At 47.1% G+C, this 20,119-nt stretch overlaps 1 long non-coding RNA gene across 1 annotated transcript in view; it reads left to right on the top strand.

Annotated features, from left to right (window-relative positions):
* Positions 1 to 20,119, top strand: part of LOC130579659 (uncharacterized) — a 92,188-nt gene that overhangs the window by 13,438 nt on the left and 58,631 nt on the right. The window contains exon 2 of the long non-coding RNA XR_008966039.1: positions 7,567 to 7,672. This is a non-coding gene — a long non-coding RNA (uncharacterized LOC130579659). The remainder of the gene's footprint in view (positions 1 to 7,566; positions 7,673 to 20,119) is intronic.

Raw genomic sequence — 20,119 nt, 5'->3', positions numbered from 1 at the left:
CCCCTTTTGCTTTCCCACCCTGCATACGAAAGGGAGCTGTGTTCAGTTCATACAGGGAGCATTCCCTAAGTTGTTGTGGGATGTGCAGGGAGCAGCAAAGGGGCTTTATTTTCTTAATCTGTTTGATGAGGCAGTATCTGGCTGTGCCCTTAGCAACGGGTTTTTTAATGCAGATCAAGTCTCCTGTTTTAATTGACTAAGAAAAAAGAACTTGAAGAGGGTATGAACCCACGACCTTGAGATAAATAGTTTCTTATTGAGTTCCTGAGCCCCTAAGCTGCCCCCTCTTGTGAGAGTAGCGTGGTTTAATCAAAGGTCAGAGGTTTTGTTGCCTCTGAGCGCCTTAGAAAAAGAGGGTGACATGAGCGAGTTCTCCCCGGTCCTCCRTGACTGCAGTCATTTTTGGCCTGTCAAGTTCCCTTTGAGCTCACTGTGCTTGTCCTCTCTTCCTGGRTGATGGCTCTCTTGACCTTCTGTGGTCTCTGTGAGTGCTGATAAAGACCTGGTGATGGAGTCAGCTGTATTTCTGGGGTTTGTAACTGGATACACAGCGGCTATGGGCAAGTGGCTCATGCGAGGCTGCTGTGAACTTTTGCGTGCAACTTGCAGATTCACAGTTCTGATAGGACACAGCCTTCACTTGCCAGCTCTTCCCACAYTGCTCCCACACGTGTCTCCTGTTTCGAGGCTGAAGGCCAGGTGTGGTATCTTGCACACTGCTGTGTGGTCAGTCAGTCTTGGTATGTGCTGACTTGTGCTTGGCCACCGATGCTTAAGATGCTGCAGTTGCTCATTGAAGTGCCCCCTCATTTTATTCTGTGTTTCCTTCTTGGGTGGTGCCAGGCATGTGTCTGTACCTCCTGTGAGAGGAGCAGCATTAGTCTGTCTTTCTCCTCCTCTGCCTTCTGTTTTCCTGACTGCAGTCACTAATGCTCCTTGAGCCTGGCTGATGGCTTTCATGGTCTTTCTTGCACACTGGATGCTGACTTCTTTAATGCTCTGCCAATTCAGTCTTTGAAAATACTGTCTGGCAAGTCCTGGAGAGATCYTTGCCTCTGAGAGCTTCCACTGTTCCCTTCTGTTTTTCCCCATCACCAGTTAAAAAATAAAAACACTTGGCTCGGTAACAAATGCTGGCTTCAAATGCTGGYGACAAAATTCCTGCTGACAAGCTGAGTATGGTAGGGTAGGAGTAGGTGAGGACAGGTGTGATGGTGGTGTTAGGCTGTTAGGTGCTCCTGTGAATCACACCAGCGAGACAGAAGAAGGTTGAAGAGACCTTTGCTGGTCTCAAGTGGTTTGTACCTTTGGTGTGATGCTGCGATCACACACTGTAGCAAATGTTTTAAACAAGTAGATCTGTACTCTGCCCGAATGCAGTGCTCAGGTGTGGCAGGTTGGAGGATATCACRTGGCAAACTCTTGGAAGAACATGAAACTTTGTGCTAAGAAACCAACAGGTACATGGGAAGAAGCGTGATCTCTCCCTGGGAGCACCGGTGAGATCCAGTTAGGGTKCTGGGAGATGTGTAATTGCTAACTTTGCCATTCTGCAAACCAGAAACCTCTTTCTTTTCACTGAGAAACAGGAGTGCAGGCAAAGTGGACCAAATCACAGAAGTTCAGGAGTGGATTTTATAGTCATTGTYGGTGCTGTAGGCAAATAATAAAGGAAATGCAGTGAAAGTCCAGTGTATTTACTTCTCCAGGTCAAGGTAGAGTGGCCTGGAGGAGCTAAAACCTTTTTATCATCTGTTTTTAAGTAGAGCGAAGACGTGACAGTACTTGCCCTACTGTGCTGAGAAGTTATGTGATGAATCTCCTTTTAGAGGCAATTAATTGAACCCCTTCGGTGGGAGAATATTTCACAGAATTCCCATGAAATCTCTGTGTGCTGGTTCTCTTGCACAAGGYGGTGAAGGGGTGTCCAAGTTCTGCCACTTCTGTTCCTTTGGCGAAAGGGCCAAATTCACCCTGGAGTCTGGCTYCCAGCTGAAGTCAGGGTAATTTGGGAACTAAACCAGCCTTTTAATGTATCTTCTGCATGTCTCAGTCCCCATCTATGATGCAAGTAATGGTACTTTGTTGTTCAGGAGGCAGATGCATATGCAGGATCTGTGGCCCTCCTWGTTTTTAGATGTAATAGGAGCAGTTATTAGGGCTTGTCAGAATTGCTTCAGACATTTTAATCTATATTTGGAATAAATGGGTYCTTTCTCAAAATGGAGCTTTCTGAGGGAAACATCAGCTTGCAACTCATTTCTTGTAAGGAAAAAACTTGGTTTTTTTCCTATTATTCTATTTGTGACAGTAAAAATATTTGTTGGAAACAGAAATGTTTTTATGAGGTGCAGTCAGTGGTAAGGCTGCTCCACGCTTTGGCCACACACATTTTTGCCACATGTCCACGTTTACCTGGGTGTCTCTGTTCCATCCAAGATTTTCCCTTTTTTTTTCCTGCAGGAGTATGCTTCTTTGGCCTCTCCCAGCAGCTGTTTGGAAAGGGGAGGAGCAACACTGAGAAAGTTTTTTCTTCTTAATTAAAAAAAAAAAAAATTATATATATGCTCATCCTACCTGGAGGTATTTGTTCTAAGTCTGAAACTAGGACAGTTTGCTATTAAGATATAAAGGTGAAAGAAGATGGCTAATACTTGGAGGGGACAAATGCTTGTAAACCAGAGAGATTTATTGGTCCTGGTTGATTGTGCATTTTTAAACATTTCCATGGATTATAATGCTTTCAGAAATACCAAGCCTGGCCACGTGGGCACAGGAGTGTGGAATCCACTTGTCTGCCAGCCATTTGTTGCTRTTTTCAAATGATCTTGCCAAAAATGTAATCTGGATAAAATGTGAGCCTTGAACAGGAAGACTGTCTGGTCATGTAGGCTCTAAGTTTCAAAAGTTTCATTTACAAATGGTTTTAAGGACTGCGATAAGAGGGCCAGCCATRCTGCCAAGGGTTTCATTGTGGTGGCACCTGAGCAAGCCTGGGCGAAGGTGTTCTCTGCCTTCAAATTTTGGCCATTAAAACCAAAATGATTAAAGGAACATTACCCTTTGTAATAAAACGTTATAATAAACCTGTTAGACTTGGTGCAGCAAACATGTGCCAACTCTGCACTAGGAAATTTCAGCTTAAAGGTGGGCTGCCCAAGATCCTGGGCTGGGATCTGCCTTGGCGCACAGTATTCTTCTGCTCCCTGGGCACTGTCAATGTCTGTCAGAGCATTTTACAGCACAAGAGGTGTTCTAGGGCACTGTTCTGCCAGTGCTGCCTGGAGAGGATGGCCATTCCTTGGGGAGTGGGAGAATGGCATTTCTTACATTTTAGATGGAAAAACGTTGCTCATTATTTGAAACCCAGGATCTGCAGTGCTCTGATATTGCATGATCGATTATCCTTCTTTGATCAAGCAGCTGGGGTGTATTTGAGTGAGAGAGTGAAACTGTCCCYGCTCTTGCTCAGGGTGTCCCTGACCAGGCTTAGTGAAATACAGACAGCAAATGGTTGGGGGAAAAGAAAAAATGAAAATAGAAGTCACTGAGGCTGTTTTGAAAATCTTCCACTTCCAGTAAACTGAGGGAGTGTGAGCAGCATCAGGTCAGTAGTCTGTGCTTGAAAATACGGGATCCAATGCTGGTGTCAGTTACAGACATGTAAATCACAGGCAGCGCTGCTGGCAGCGACAGAAGCTGCTGAAAGGTTGCTCCAGCATGGGACCCGCAGGCTTTCTGGCACAGACATGCTGATTCCTCTCATTCCTTTGCCACCCTTTTTTCCTAGCTGTTCTTGGGCATTTAAAATAACAGGAGTGCAGTGTGGCTGGTCCTGCTTTTGGGTTGTTTCCTGCCCATTGTGGCCCGATGGCTCCTGGCTGCTGGGATGCCGTGGATAGGGCTGTCTCACAGCTTCTTCAGCCACTGATTTGATCTATTCTGCCCCAAATGATCTTTACTCTCTCTCACTGCTCTGCTAACTCATTTCCCCCCTCTTGTTTCAGTCACATTTAATGAACCCCAGGACAAACCTGAAAATCAAGTGTGACAGCAAAGGCAAAAAATCTGTCTCTTGGTTCCAAAGCCTGCTGTGCACCACTGCAGGACCTTGGGGCTCCCTTGGGACAATGGTTCAGCATTAGGCTCTGCACCCTGCAGCACAGGGAGGCTGCCAGGGAGTTTGCTCTGTTATGGGAGCTCATTTTCCCCATCCAAGCTGATGGTCTGTGCTGTGGTCAGCATCAGCTTTCCTCCAGGACAAGGGCTGGACCAGAAGCTCGGAAGCGATAAGCCCCATTATAGCTAATTTTGACACATGGGGTTRYGGTGGGTTTGGAAGCAGCTCTGTCYGGGTGCTATCTAGGAGKGGTGTGTGCTTCCCTTGCAGACTGAAACCATTCACWGAGTTACTGCTTGTCACCAGCACAGGATCTGGCCTTCCAAAAAGGCAGCAGCTGTGCTGTTTGTGTTGGTGACTCCCTGAGCAGGTGCTGTGCTGGCAGCAGAGTAGAGGAAACACGTCCCCRGCTTTTGTTGTCTTGGGTGATCCTTTTATTAGAATACTTCAGCACTGTACTGTCAAATCAAGCAGTGTAATTTTAATGTATGAAATTTGAGAAGCACAGATGGAAACACAGAAAACTGTTAGGGCCAGATCCTGCGTGTGTCAGTGTCCCAGGGCAGAAAGATGAGTCCCTGTCTACATATTCAGGTGTAAAAGCTACCAATGCATATAAGCTGAATTTTAAATGAGAGTTGGACTCTGAATTGAGGTTTGCATAAAAGCGGGCTGGTATTTTCTGATATGTGAGTACATAGAGATCTCAGAGGGCTCCCTCAGTGCTGGCGGTGGCCAGAGTGCYTGAGGGTCAGGGCTCTGGCAGTGGAGCAGATAAGGTGAGATTTCTGAGTTTGGGAACTTTGGCCAGCAAATATATTGGCACAGAATGGGAAAGACATAAAAAGACATATGTCAGAACAGGGCAGGCTTTTAAGTGGTTTTCATTTAAAATGAAAAGGTCAGATTGAATGAGGTTGGCATCTGGGGAACTGTTCGTGCACCTGCCAATCATAGAGGGCGGACCCATGTCAGTTGATGCTGATGGGTGACTGGCTGAGAGCTTGTCTGTGTTTAAAAATTGGTGACTGGAACAGTTAAAATGACAATTTTCCTTGTGGCTGTCARGTTGAGCCATCTGCTTCATGAAGGAATGGAACAAAGGATCCCAGCACGGGGCCGCTTTATCCCACTTGAACCAGTGTTGGCACTTGGGCTTCACTGAGTACAGCTATGCTGATTTAAAAAATAATAGTAATAATAATAATAAATAGACTCTGAATATTGGTAACACTTTCAAGTGTAAAGGAGATTAAAAGTGAATGCAGCTTTCGTGTAGTCAGAAAAACAGATGCCATTCAAACCAGGCTGTTGTGGGAGAAGTGTAACTAGCATTTGCCAAAGTTATTTTCACAGGTAAGACTTTKCATTTAAAGGAATTGTGCAGTCTGGTTGCTTCTATTTCTACGTGGCCACTGTGAAGTTATGTTAGGGACGCCTGTTTGTCTGAAAGTGCTGACTACTGCTCTTTGAAACTTGGAAATCTTGCAGAAGTTTTTCCACTGTCCGTTCCTGAAAAATCTGAATGATCTAAGAAAAATCAAGATATAACACAGGATTGATGCTTAAATTCAGGCATTGCAAATGACTGGTTTTAGGATTAAATCTGCAAACAGGAGAAGTTGTTTTCTATACTTTAGAACCTACTGTGAAACCACCCTCTCTTGACGGTAGTTTTCAGCTGGATGCCTCCAGGAGGGTATGTGGTGTCCTGGTCACCTTGCTGCAGGAGCCCCAGTCACACGTGATGGGGACAGCTGGTTTGGGAAAGAAAGCCAGGAAGATGCACTTCAACTGGCCAAGTCCTATCACTGATCTTGTAAATATTTTGTGAGTTAAACCTGGTGAGAGATGATGCTGAGCCAAGATTTTTAACCASAGTTTGGGTCCCAAGAAGTATTGTCTTACCTGGAGCTTCTGGAGGTGCTGTTGTGAGTTGAATTGAAATAGCGTTGGAACCAGAGGGGAATGTTGTTGTCTTCTGCTTTTGCAGATAAGACTGAAGGGCGTTTTGCCAGGAGCCTGTGGGAAGGACCTAAATTGTATGTAACCCTACATCATTTTAAAATGAAAAGTAAACATGCACARCCATAATATTTGCTTGTACTTGTCTCCTTGTTGATGGATGGAGAGGAATATCTCTTTGGCTGAGTTCATCAGCAATAAACCTCTGCAGTTACTCATCTTCATCCCAAGCCTGCAGTGAGTGGGAAAGGTCATTGCAATTTCCAGTTGATTCTGTGCTCCTAACACCTGAAGGTTGCTCTAATAGTCCTGGGCACTTTCAGACCTGCCTGTCCCTGTGGGGAATCAGGGACCATGGGACTGAGCTGGGTCAGAATGAAGCTCAGTGTGCTCTTGTGCTATTGGCACAATTGACATGTGGCACGGCTTGAGAGAGCCAAGAGCCCAGTCACTCTCCTGGCTGTTGTAGCATCAGACATTGTATGGAGGACAAGGGGTTTTGGAAGGACAGGAAGCCATYTGACTGTGGCAGGGATGAGGGACTTGGCCCATGAGCCACAACACCCTTGCACAGTTTGCTCCATTTTTATTGTATATTTGTGGGCTCACATGCACCATCATGAACATCCCAAGTACAACAAACTCAAGTCTGAACTGARCTTTTCCATAGCTACAGCAGCAAATAGCACAAGCTTTCTCTGCAGAGCTGTGATGACAAGACAAGCTTGTGCTTGTCATGGGCAGAGGGCTTTAGAGTGACCAGGATGTTGCTGGCTGGGGCTGATGGGGACAGGAAGGAGTGTGTGATTCACGTGCTTGCTGCTCTCTGTAGGGTGCACCCTGGCATGTGTCCTGGCATGTCCCATGCCACATGCAAAACCATAGCCATATGACCTGTTCTCCCCTCTGCTCTGCCTTCATCTTCTGCTGAAGGGGAAAAACAGCACTGAGCAGGTTTCATCAAGAAAAGGTGSTTCTCAGCTTCAGAAGGGTGAGATAGTCCACCATGGGAATTGGGCAGAGCTCCTCAGAGGAAAAGTTGTGCTGAGGGGGAGGGCTGGTGGTGTAGCTCTGCTCGCAGTAATGGTAACTCCATGAGCTTCCAAATAGCATCAGTGATGCCTTCTAGCTCCTTCACTGTGCCCAAGGCCAGAAATAAATGATGGTTCACCCTGTTATCTTACTTTATGCCTAATTTGGCATTTGCTTATCCCTCCCCCTTCTCAGTGGTATTAAGAGWGAAGGAGTGGTGACTTGAGGATTGTTGGCCAAACTGTGGAAGCTGACACTGCTGGTCACTGGCCCAGTTCAGGGTGGTGGGGCTTCCTTTTCAGGGTGCTAAAAGGACCAGGAGTATGGATGCTTCTGCTTAAGAAAGCTGGGGAGGAAAAYGCTGCATTTCCCAGAAGTTGTGTGGGTTTTGGAGACAAGGCGTCGGGAGGCCCATCCAGTGTGCATCACTCAAGTGTCTTTCTTTTCAGGGCTGGGAAAGAAACCCAAAGTCGTGAGTCTGGTGGAGCCCTGCGTGTTTCCAAACGCCCTGCTCTGAGTTCATCCCMGCAGTGAGGCTGTGCAGCGTGAGAACTGGTATGTAAACACAATTYACAGGCACAAGGGGCAACTTCTCTGAAGGATGTCAGGCTTTTCTGCCAGTGGCACCTTGTTCGTGGTTCTCCAAGTTCCGAGGGGGAGTGGGATCACCGGAAAACACGAGACAAACTGATGGATCCCGAGTGGTGCTTACACACAGAGGCTTTGGTGGGGAAGGGCTGAGCACTGAGAAGCTGTGAGTGTCCAGAAATCATCCCAGGCTGTGGTGCTGAGGCTTTAGCCACGCTCCRTGGAGTGATGTGTTGTGTCATAGCATGCACAGAGGAGTGACGTGGGGAAATGACAAATGCACGCACCAGAAATGCACACACACACACATACACCAACACACACACAGACATGCTGTATGAGTGCAGGCACATGGAAACAAAGATGGCAAGGCATATATAGTATATACTATACAGTGGCATATGAGAGCTTGGGGGTGTATATACCAAATGTCTGTATATACTATATATGGTGGTAAAAGGATGCATATGCATTCAYGTTCTCTTTTTTCCTTTCTGTCTCTTCTGTCTTTCTGTGGAGCTGTTGCAAAACTACCAGATTCAACCTCCTGGGGAGCCTTTCTGGCCAAGGTTTTACAAGCCAGCACCTGCTTTGCCTGCCTGACTTCTTTCTATATTTATTCCTCTGCACCTGGTTTTTGCCTTTGCCTGTGGAACTGTCACAAACATTTGTGCTGGCTTTTGACTGCGCAGGACTTCAGCTTGCGAGTCCTAAATCTGCTTTTGTGCATGGTGGAGGAGCAGGCATTTGTGTGCATAGCTGTGCATGTGTATGAGCATACCTGGTCCTTGCTGTCTGTGTTGTGTAGTCTGTCCCTGTGATGCTGCAGCAGTCCCCCTGTTCTCTGCCCCTTCAAGATGTTTTTATGAATCAAATATTCTCAGTCATCCTGCTTATGTAATTTTTAATTTAAATTAGCCATGCCTGACCCAGTGGCTGCTTTAKATGATCTGTACTGCTCTGCAGGAGGGTTGAGTTGGATTTTTTTCCCAGGCTGCCAAGAGTGCACTTTCCAAACTTAGTACTGTGGCAAGGAGGGGGATTTGTGTTGCCATGTAGCAGGGAGCTTCTGGTTAGGCTGTGTTTGGATGTGGATGTGGATGTGTCCATCCTTCTGGTTTCTCTCCTCTGTGTTGTTTGGGGTGAAAGGTGTTCTGAAGCAGTCACTGAACACCAGGTCATGTTTAGGTGCCTGTGTTTCAAGTGAGGACAGTAGTAAGGGAGGGGGTACAAAGCCATTTCAGCTGTGAAAAGGAGGGGAGATCCCAGTATTGTTCTGGGGAAAGTGAAGCTGAGGGAGTAGCCACATTGTGGGTCTCCCATCAGTAAGTGCAGCTCGTTCTTGGTCTGATGGGTATAACTTGCACACACTGAAAAGCAGCTCTGGGCTGCCTGCCAGGAGCWGGGAAATAGCTTGTCCTCATGTGCTCAGGCCCCTGAGCTCCCACCCCCTCTAACAGCTCTATTTGCTGCTGAAATGGGAGTCCCTCTAAGGTCACAAAAGCATTAGTCCCAGGTTTCAACCCCAAGAGCCATAAAACGTGGCGTGCCTGACCCCTGTTCAAAGGCAAAGGCATGYGAGCAGCCCGCACTCGCCTGAGTTTCGTGTCCCTGTCCCTGCCGTGTGTGCCACTGCCGCCTGCATTCCTCTCCCATTCCGTAAGCCCTTTGCCTCYCGCGCTGACACAGCCAATATTTCTCTGCTGGCAGGGCAGGCAAGGTGGTGGCATTTAACAGCTGGGGAGAACTTTGATCTGTCCATCTCTGGTGGGACACCAGACCCACCATTTCTGCTCTTCCACCTGTTCTGCTTCCAAAGTTTTGTTCCTTTCCCTGACTTAGACAACTCTCTACTTCATTCCACTCTTTGTCCTTGAAAAAAGCAATACCTAGGGAATTGTTTTGTGCAAGAGGCTGGAAAACTTGAGTCAGAAACTYGGTGAAACTACACCTAACTGACACTTCTTACATTGCTTTTCAAGCATCTTCTTCCACAGTTACTACATTGCTCAGACTATCTCCCCTTTCTGACCATGAAGAAAGCTCCAGGTGACTCTGCTGCTGGTGGAGCACACGGCTCCTGTGGGAGGTTTTAGTGGGTTTTGGAAAAATAGTTAATCAGCTATCTATGGAAAGCTAGTCCCAGCCTGCAAGGCATTGAGGTTGTCCTGGTGTACCACTTGGTGCCACTTGGACTGCTGACTCTTTAAAGCTGCCTTGATGACCACCAGTTGTAATCAATGTGTGCTGGGGCTGCCTGGCAAGGTTTATTTTTTTTTCCAGTGGTAGCAGTGGATGACTGAATGTAGGTGTATTCTAAAAGGCAGAGAACTTTGTTACCTTTAAATCGATGGTTTACTGGGTGCTGAACCCTTGCTGCTGCAGGTCCCAACCATTGCTCAGTTCCTGGAGGTAATTGCAGAGTCTCTGTCACTGCAGGATTTCAGCTCCTCCCGAAGCCTGTGCTCCAGTACCAGTGGAAGCCAGATGTACTGTAATGTCGCTTTTTTACAGTTTGTTTTGGCCATACATGGGCAGAGTCAGCTCTGGAATTCCTTCCCTATAAATTCAATAGCATCTTGTGGGCGGTGCTGGGGAATCACTCTGGTCTGGTTGGATCGCCTTGCCTCAGCAGCCTGTTTGCCTTGAAAATGTCCTGCTTTGCACATTCCTGAGAGGTTGCCCGCTCCTGGAGCGATGGCTGCAGCTTACCAGGAGGCTGCTGTCCCATGCTGGCAGGCAGAGGCAGCTCCTGCTGCCTGCAGGTCAGCCTTTGCAGCCGAGGACTGACCCTTGTGGGAGCTTTGGCGTGGGGATGTTGCTCCACTGTGCATGCAGGCTCTGCAGGGATAGTTGTGCCCTCTAAGAAGAACTGTTCTGCCTCCTAAATTTGGTCTCTGGGCTCGAGCATTGACCCTCAAGCCACTTTTCCAGGGGTGGGGAGGCTGGGTGCTCCCCAGCTCCCCCTTGGCATGGGATGTAGTGCTGTGTGTCCCAACAGGGATTGGTGGGTCCTTGTATCTGCAGGGATACCTTGTCCTGTCCATGCAGTTGGTGCCTTTCCGCAGAGCTGTGGCTTGTTTTTGTGGTTTTTTTTTTCCATAATGCAAGTTCAAATACGTACTCTTTATAAAGCACCAGTTTGATAAGCCAGCTCAGGGGAGGTTTCCCCAYGCCAGGTGAGCAGCTGACATGGGATGTGGTGTGACTGATGGTTGAGCCTTGCCTTTCCTGGGCCAAGCTGGTGTTACTATAACCACAGTCTGAATTTGCCTAGTTGCTTTCAGAGAACACTCCAAAAAGTATTTCTAGGAGGTTTTCTGCTGGTGGGTTGAGAGATGAAAGAGAGATTTGTTGCAAGGGTTGAGGGGCAACAACTCCTGGACTTGCTCCCGTTGCATCTTCCCATGAATCCTGAGTCGGGGACAGAGATGCAGTGTCACCCATCATGTCAGGAGCCTCCAAAGCGCAGTTGAAGATGGTTATGTGTGGCCCCATGTCCAGGCTGTGTGTAGGTCAGCAAGGGCAATGTGCTCAGCTCATGCTTCAGAGGGGCAAGTCATCCCTGTGCCAAAGCCACGGAGAGAAGGGTGATTTTTTTTTTTTTTTGACATCCTTTGGAGTTTTGATCTCCATATTTGGAAATGTTTACCCATTGCTCTGATCTATTGCAAGGGAGGGGAGGTGACTCAGGGTCTGGTGGAAGCAGGATTTGAATTCCTGTAGTAAGGTTTTTTTTTTTATCCCCCCCCTTTCTTGTTTTGGAAGCTTGTTGTGGTCAGTTTTCAGTTCTCTCTTGCTCCTGGACCTTGTTCCAAATTTGATGTGCTCGAGAGGGAGGCATGTTAGCAAAGGAGCTTGCCTGAATGCTGGTAAGTRCATCGTTGCCGTTTTAGCAAGAAACTTGGGATTTTTTTTTGTTGTTTTGTTTAGTCAGATGGATTGCATCAAAATGTGTGCATTGCTGGTGGAGGCAGGCATGTGGATCAACAGCAAGGGACCCAATGAAACCTTCTGTAGCAGGGGAAGTTGGCTTAGTGGATTGGTCTCAAAGGCAAAATGTTTCTTCAGGAGTAGGTAYAAAGATAATTTAAGCCAGCTCCCATTCAGTCACGCTTTTTGTTTTAGTTTGACTGGTTAGTGCAGCAAGGCAGCAGAGCACTGCAGAGTTAAGGGAGGATATATTCATGTGGCCAGCAAGGAAAACAATGGCTTATGTATGATCTCTGTGTCTTAAGCAAGACTGTGTGTTAAAAGGCTGCATAACACATGGGCATATTTCTCTCAAATGTTAATATTTAACTCTGTTCTGTTAGTTGAAATTTAGCTTCTGTAACTGGATAAAGTTTCAGTGTCTGTTTTTTTCCTGTTGTTCTGTATTTTTCCTTAGTGTTAAGTTTTTAATCTGTCTGATATTGTAACTGGCTGCTTCTTTTTTTGTTTCCCTCGCTCCCCCTTCCTCCTCCTTCCTTTCTCTTTCCTGAAAGGAAGCTGCAGTTCATCCAGACAGTCAGGGGCATGGGGGGAACCTGGAAGATGCTCTGCTTCCTGTTTTATTCATGGCAGCTAAAACCATGCTGGGGAATCTGGAGCAGAGATCCACCATCCTGCATTCCTCTTGTCATTTGGAGCATGTAACATGTACAGAGTGCTTTTAACACTGCTCTGGGGGTCATGGAGCAGCCAGCCCAGCACCTCAAATGAAAAATACTGCACTTTGTCCTTTTACTTTGGAAGGGGCWTTGGTAAAAACCCTTTTATAGTTCCCACTGCTGGTTAGTAATCCTTGTATCTTCTCAGCTAACTGCTATTTTTAGGCTTCCTTAGACCTGTTGCTTCATATTCTCTATCTTGAATTTAAGACCTTTGTTAGAAAGTTAAACCTCTTGTCAGTTTTCTTTTGCCCTTTTAAATAAGGATTAATACTAATTTTGAGGTTTGGTTTTTCCAGAGATGTGGATTTACTTCAGGTCCTTGAGGTACAAAACTCTCTGGGTTGTTCTGAACAGGGAAAGATAGTTGCCTTATTGTTTGCATGAGGATGGATGTGCGATAAAAAATAGCTGGCCACAAAAAGTGGTGAAGGACTGCTGGAGCCTTTTCCTGTGGCTGGGACATGCTGGGGGTTTGTAGACTTAAGCTGCATTTTAATCCTTGTTGTTTCAAAGGGCTGATTGGATTACTGCAGCTTTYGGGGTCAGGGCCTGGCTGGGCTGAGCTTGATGCAAAGGAAAGAACTGCTGTCCTAAAGAGTGCCCAGCCTGAACGGGCAGGGGAGGTGATGAGTTAGGAAACAGGGCACTGGGGASATGTGTGAGCTGTCACAGCTCCTGAAGCCTCAGCCCAGCCACTCCCCCAGCAGCCACWCATCCTCTGCCGTGCATGGTGGTGCCAGCTGTGGAATTGTGGTGGTGGGATGATTGTGCTGCTCCCTGTGTGCTGTGCTTTGCCTCTGCGTGGGCACTCGTGGTTTCTGTGCGATGGCCGTGCTTCTGATGGCACTTGGATGTGGCACATCTGGGCTTTGCCAGCTGCTTGTGGCTGAGCTTGGTGTTCTGGGAACAGCACGGTGGGACTGGCAATGATGATGTTCTGTTCCCCTCGCAGTTTCCTCCCTTTCCTGCTCACCAGGACGTGCTGCTTGTTAGAAGACAAGGATGAGCAGTGCCTGGGTGCCGTAACGCAGCGCTCCGGGCAGGGCTGGTCTGGCACGTCTGGGGAAGCACTTTGTGACTCCTRCTGTTCATGTGCTGATCCTTCTCTGTGCAACATCTCACCACTGCGAGGATGTGACTTTAGAGCTGGACAGACTGTGAAGGATGAGCTCCCCACGTGTTGCCTGTGCCCCCCTTTTTCAGTGGGTGCTGGGCAGAGCWGGGGGATCTCTGGAGGACGAGGTGATGCCCACAGCTGGGACTGCAGGCTGCCAGAGCTCTCCATCTGGTGTTTCTCCRGGACCTGAGCAGATTCAGTGACCACTGACACTATCCAGGATCCACAAAGGATTTTCTCCTGCTCCACAAACAGAGCCATTAAGGGCTGACCTGTAAATTAATACAGCTGTCTAAATAATTTTTTTTTTCCTTCTCTAGCCAGGCATCTAGKAAACACTCCAGCCTGAGAAGCCTTCCATGGCATTGGCTCTCAAGAGTGCTCAGAGAGCTCTGTGCCTGCCTTTCTTAAGCTTCTCGAAGTCACTTCTAATGATGTATTAAACACAAAGGAGTTGCTTTAGCTCCCATGTAAGGAGGTTTGGTTCACAGCCCATCCTTCATCCTGGCTGTTGCCCTGATCAATCYGGGGCTGGCGCTGAATAGTTGGCAAATGGGTTACACCAGCACTGTGATTTGGGTGCTCTGAGGGAGTTCAGCATGCTCTAAGGGCTGGGTGTTTGTGTCCCATGGCAGGTGAGAGAAGCTGCCCCGGGAAGCACAGGACTGCCGCATGTGGGTGTGGAAGGGATGGAGGTTGCAAACCTCTGTACATCTTACACTTTGCATTTCTTTAGGCAAAGGTTTCAGAGCCCTTAAGCACTAAATTGTGTCTGAAGGCTGAGCAAAGTGATGTTATTCTGGTGTGCAGGTATAGAAATTAGGGTGCTGTGTGGCAGAGTTGGGAAAAGTGCAAATCCCTGTGTTTCATGGGGTGGTTTATGCTCAGTTCCTGCAGACAGGTGGGTACTTTGTGGCCTCGGGCRGAGTAATGCTGTTAAACCCATCTCTCTTACTCTRATAAAGTCATACTTTTCTGAGCACRAAGTATTTCTGCGTCAGTTGCTTAAARGTAAACCAAGAAGCATTGATTATTTCATAAAGCTGATCTGTGTTGCTAGCGTGTGACGTGATGCCAACACAYATTACTTCAGAAATTTCCAGATGGCACCTCACCTAATTGTATGGCTGCTCTTTCCTGGGATGTGAGTGGAGTGCTTTTAAGAAATGTCTGTTGTTATTAGCTTTATCATGCACCTTCTCCTGTACCAGCTGGTCACACAGCAGGCGGTCTCACTCACAGCCTTATTCTTCAGTCAGCTTTGGGGAGGGGGACTTTGCTGCTGTGAGTCACATTTGGATTTGGGATGAGATCTCCAAATGAGAACAACTTGTTTGCCTTCAGTGTGCGTGCTGGTTCAAGGACTAATGTGCCCAGRAGGAGGAAACGGGTTGCTTTTGTTGCTTTACTGTTGTCCTCGAATAGTTAACTGTGCTTACTGCTTGTCGTGGTGGGGGAGGACTGTGTTTTAAAGAAATATCRGGTTTCAGAAGCCTGGCTGCCTGTGGTGGAGAGGAAAGGAATCCTTGTGCTGTGCTGTCTCACACCCCTGCTGCAGAAATATCAGAGGGACAAGTTCTGGTGAAGCTGCCTGTTTTTGGCAGCCACTTCCCTCCTACATCCTTGTTCTTCAGGTAAATCCCTCTTCAACTCCATTTGCTGTTCCCCTTTCTTTCCTGAAAAGTCATTATCGTCCCTTGAAATTAAGAAAAGGACAGGAGGAGGGAATAAATGGATGTTAAGAAGTAGAAAACAATCAATTAAATAGTACATAGCATGTAATTTGGCTTGGAAACTTACCATGAAATTGAGGAGCACTTTAACAACTAGTAATTTAAATTGCATTTGAACACTGCTAATGAGTTGTTTGCATAGGAATTTTGGTCATTTCACAGCAGGTTGTCGTCTTTAGTACCCCTTCATTCAGTAAAAAAAAAAAGTTTGAAAACTTCCTGATGAGGAAGATGCTGTAGACAACTGGTCSAGCTATTGCTAATAAAAGGTGGTACTGTGGAAATTTTGCAAGGCCCTGTTTGATTCAGAGCCATTTGCATCCTTAGCATCAGCTCTTCCAGTGTTAAATTCAGGGAATTTGGTGCTTTTTGTCTTAAAAAACTTGTTAATGCTAATAGGTAGGAAAATAACATTTAACTGTTTCACTCACAAACATGATAGGTTTGAGGGGGCTCCTCCAGACTCCTGGGGTTGGGGTTTGCAGCTGTGGGACTGACCCAGGAATAAATCCCTGGCTCAGTCCTTATCACCTCGAACAACTCCTAGGAATGCTTTGGGATCTGATCCTGGCTCTGCTCCATCTTAAGAGGAACGACAGAGAGGTGCTGATGGGCTGTGCCTRTGGGGTATTTGTACTTAAGTTATTAGTCTTGTTTTTCCAGTGTTTAATGCTCTCCTCCGCCACTGTTTTACTTGTAAAATGCCAACTATTTTCAGCAAAAGGCAATATCAGCCTAATCATGTGCTATTTTGCTGCTGATTGTGCTGGGAACAGACTCTATAGGAAGGCAAACGCAAGTTACTTGTTGCCTGTTGCTGAATGAACATCCCATTTTCAGAGCAAGGTTTTTTGCAAATCCGTGGGTATGCTTAGCATATGGAAGGGGGTTCCAGTATCAAAACAAATCTGGCCTCCTGTTTCTGAATGTGTAGGTTGTTTCTTAGAAGATGGAACCTTTAAAATCTGTCCCTGCAAACATGGCTGTTAAATCCTGCTATTTCTAGAGGTGTGAGGCAGCTGTCTGCACTGAGATAAGCTATAAAAAGGCAATATTTTCCAAACCCAGCTTTTTTAGCTATACCTGCCAGACAGCTTGGCCAGCAGGAGTTCACCAGGAGTGTCACCACTGCTGCCCTTTTGTGCACAGGGTGCTGAGCGATGTAAAAACTTCTGGGCACGTYTCCAGGGTCAGCATTAAGCACCAGCTCTTCCATCTCTGTTGGATGAAGTGCTGCTATGCAGGAAGGTGCATTCAGTGTGAAAGAAGGGATGCGTGCTGGCTTGGTGTTTCTATGTGCTCTCCTGTTGTTTTCTAGGTGCTTGTTTGACTTTTGCTCTTCATTTTCATTGGGTATTCCTTGTTGCTGATTTGGTGACCATGCATAATCAACATGGGGATTTCAATGCCCCTGCTGTGGAGACATTCCTGTTTGCTGTGTAGTCTTGAGAGTAGCTGGTGAGTTCAGATGAAACCAATAACAAAAATTGCCATTTTTTCCCTGAGGGTCTGGATGAGGTTTCTCACGGCACTCTGGTGTTTTCACTTATGCTTCATGACACGTGTGATTCCCGCGGTGCTTTGTTATTTATCAGCTAAAGGCTGTGGCAGATAACCTTGTAGAGGCTGTTAGGGTTGTAGGGATGGAGAATGATGTGGCTTTTGAGCATGTTCCCAGTGAATTATTTCTGAGRCCACTGGAGATGGGTGTTTTGAGGTGACAGGAGCGAGGTGAAATTCAGGTGGTGGAGGAGCACAGGGAGCCAGAGAGCAGAAACCCCAGACAGCTTCTCTTGAGCTGAAAGCTGGTTCTTTATCTCAACTCAGTGAACTGTGTAGCAAGTACTTTTGTCCCCTTATTTTTTTTAATTGAATGAGCATTTTATCATCTTGATTCCTGAGAAGTGCTCCACCTGTTATGCAAATCCCCCATGGGTGTGGTTGCCAAATAACCAGCCCAGTTCCATGCATTGGCTCTGACATGGGTGGAAGGTTTTGCTTTCCTTGTTTCAATGTTTTTCTTCATTGAAGCCCAGGCTGTCTCTTAGTCACCTCTTGATGCCCTGTGTGTTGTGGGTAATCTTTTCTTTGAAATTCATTTTTCCTTACCCCAGCTTTCCGTCTTAACAGCCTACTCACCTCTTTTCCAGCTTCCTTCCAAAGGCAAGCACACACTCAGCTGGTGAAATTGGATGCAGCTTTGATAATTGCTCCCTGAGCAAACAGCCATGTGTGTCTCCTTGTCCAMAAAACCTACTGAAAACTGAAGTGAGACATGTGGGATTTGAAATAATCCCAGTGAGTTATTTCTGGCCATGGTGTCTCCTCATGGTGTTCCCACCAACTCCTCTACATCTCAGGGTTTGAACTGAGAGTGAACAGGGCTGGTAAAAGCCCTGTGTTTCCCCACCTCCCCATCTCAACTTTTTTTGAAAAATGCTGATKAAGTGATAACTTTGTAACAGAGATAAGGAAGAAAAAGTCTTAMAGGTAGATTGGTTTGCAGTGGAGGGAAGGCAAATACCAAGGGAACCCACACTGAGCTGAAATGCTGAGATGCCTTMTTTATCATTTCCTCACCCAGTAAATGCATCCTGTGCTTTACAAGTGAGGAAGATGACGATCTTTGTCCTAAAAATTCTGCAGAGCAAGGCAGACAAATGTGCACTTGAGGTCTGGGGAAGGGTKAGCACAGGTAATTGCTGGAGATCAAAATCCAGATACAGCAGATTCCTGGAAGAGAAGGGCTTTTGCAGGGGGAGTTGTGGGTGATGAGAAGGATGTTTGAAGTGCTGGAGGAGGGGATAGAGAGAGGAAGGTAAATGGGTATGGAGGGAGGTGAGAAGACCTGAAAGGAAAGAATGTTGAAGGGGAGGGTAGAAAGTGAGAAAASGAGTAGGAGGAAAAAAAGAGCAGCAAGTCTGCTGTGGGAGGGGATGGTGTAGATGAGCGTCAAGATGACCTTAATGTCTCTTCGTTGTGTGTTAAAAGCTATGCCATAACTCAGCTACTGCAATTAGTCATCTCCCAGGGTATGAAGTACCAGTTTTTTCTCTGGATGGAGTGTACTGGTCCTGGCTGGAGTCCACTGCTGGAAGATCTCTCGGTCAGGCTTGAATGCCCCATGTGGCTGGTGGGGTGCTGGGTGGTTAAACCCTGTGTTCCACGGTCAAATGTTGATTGGGCAGTGCATGAGCAGCTTGTCATCTTTGGCCTTACAGCCTCACTGTTAYTAGTCCTCTGGGGACTCAGACAGCAAACCAGGGACTGGTGCATGTGTGTGCATATGTAGAGATGTACYTCCAGCTTGTTTATCTTTTTTCTGGGGCTCGTGTCTGATCCCCATCTATTTTTTGTGTCTTCTTTTACTTCTGATCCTTTTCAGATTTTTCAGATCTTCCTTCTGGTTCCTTATTTCCTCTACAAAGTAGTGCCCCATCCTTCTAGTCCATTCCTGATTGCCCATTAGTTAGACACAATTTTTTGTGGCCAGTATAAGGTGTGGGAACGTGTAGAACATCTCTGGAGCTCAGTCCATCTGCTGTCATGGTATGCTGTTCCAGCAAGAGAGAAACCTGACTTCAGAACATCTGAAATTGCCCATTATCTCTGCTCATTTCTTGTAGYCCATAATTTGGGGGTGGGAAAGTGAGGGGAAGAGGAGGCGAGTCGCTCTAAACATGACTCATCCCACAGTCGATCRATACAAAATGTTCCATTACATTTTTATTGCCAAAAATGATTCCCCTCTCCCACCCCTCCTTCTGTGAGGTGCTGCAGATGCTGCTTTGCTGGGCCTAGAACTGGTGGCATGGCCAGCCCAGACAGAGGACATCTGAGTTTTGGTTCAGGCCTTRCTTTCTGGGTGGGCTGAGGCTGGGTGCAATGGAGGTGACCTGATTTCAGAGGGGAAAGAGATTGCTGGMTGCTCTCACGAGATTTGTGTAGCTTGAGGCATGGAGCAGACCTGTTTGACAAGAGGAGTCACTCCCAGCCCTCCCCTTGGGGAGGSAGGCCAGCAGATGTGTGAGGTGTAAGGCAATAAATAGGGACATGATAGAAAGTATGGTGGGATATCTGCCACTGATTGCTCCCTTGGGCTGGAGAGGTGTTTCACTGGGGTGTCCTTGTTGAAGTTTCCTGCTGTGTGCAGGGATGGGGTGGAGATGGAGCTGCTGGGTGTTCTCTTGCCTCCAGGTGTGTTTAGGGCAGTGATTTTACTCTCTGTTCACTGACCAGGAAGGGTCAAAGCTCGCCCAAAGCTGCACAGATGTTGCCAGATGTATGCAAACATTTGTACGTATGAATGTGTAGGTATATATGTGGTAATGCAAAGAATTGATCCAAGTTTCCTGATTCCATTTGCCATGTGCTTCCTGGCACTTTCAGGAGCAGCTTCGTGGGCATCCCTGCTCTGGCAATTGGTCACGATGGTGTTGGTGCACAGAAGGCTCTCTGCCTCTCTCACCTGGCATGGGATGGGGCAGTATCCCTGGACTGACCTCAGCAACCTCCTCAAAAGGCTGCAAAGAGTTTGCAGTTATTTCCTATCTCCCACCCGCCACAATCAAGRCCTTGATCTGCAGGTAAACTTGCAGTGATGCTTTAATAACAAACCCCACTGCCAACAGGGAGGGTTTTGCTGGGGGAGTTTCACTTGTGAGGGAGCAGGCTGAGCTCGTGAGCATGCACTCCTGATAATGTTATCTGTCGGTGCAAACAGCACCAACTGCATCTTCTGCATCACCCTGCACTGGAGAAGGTGCTGCCAGGAGCTGGGCTATGTGTGGCTCTGCACTSTGGTGTGTGTGACAACAGGGGCAGGACCCAGGACGTTCAGCAGATCCTGGTGAGGTGTGTAGGTAGCTGCTGCTTTGCTTCAGAGCTGCTATCACAGCAGCAGAGCATT

The sequence above is a fragment of the Malurus melanocephalus genome, unplaced genomic scaffold (assembly GCF_030028575.1).
Source record: "Malurus melanocephalus ecotype Western Australia unplaced genomic scaffold, MMel_1.1 scaffold_284, whole genome shotgun sequence".
Classification (NCBI taxonomy): domain Eukaryota; kingdom Metazoa; phylum Chordata; class Aves; order Passeriformes; family Maluridae; genus Malurus; species Malurus melanocephalus.
The sequence above is the reverse complement of the archived record's forward strand: the minus strand, read 5'-3'. Positions and strand labels throughout refer to the sequence as shown.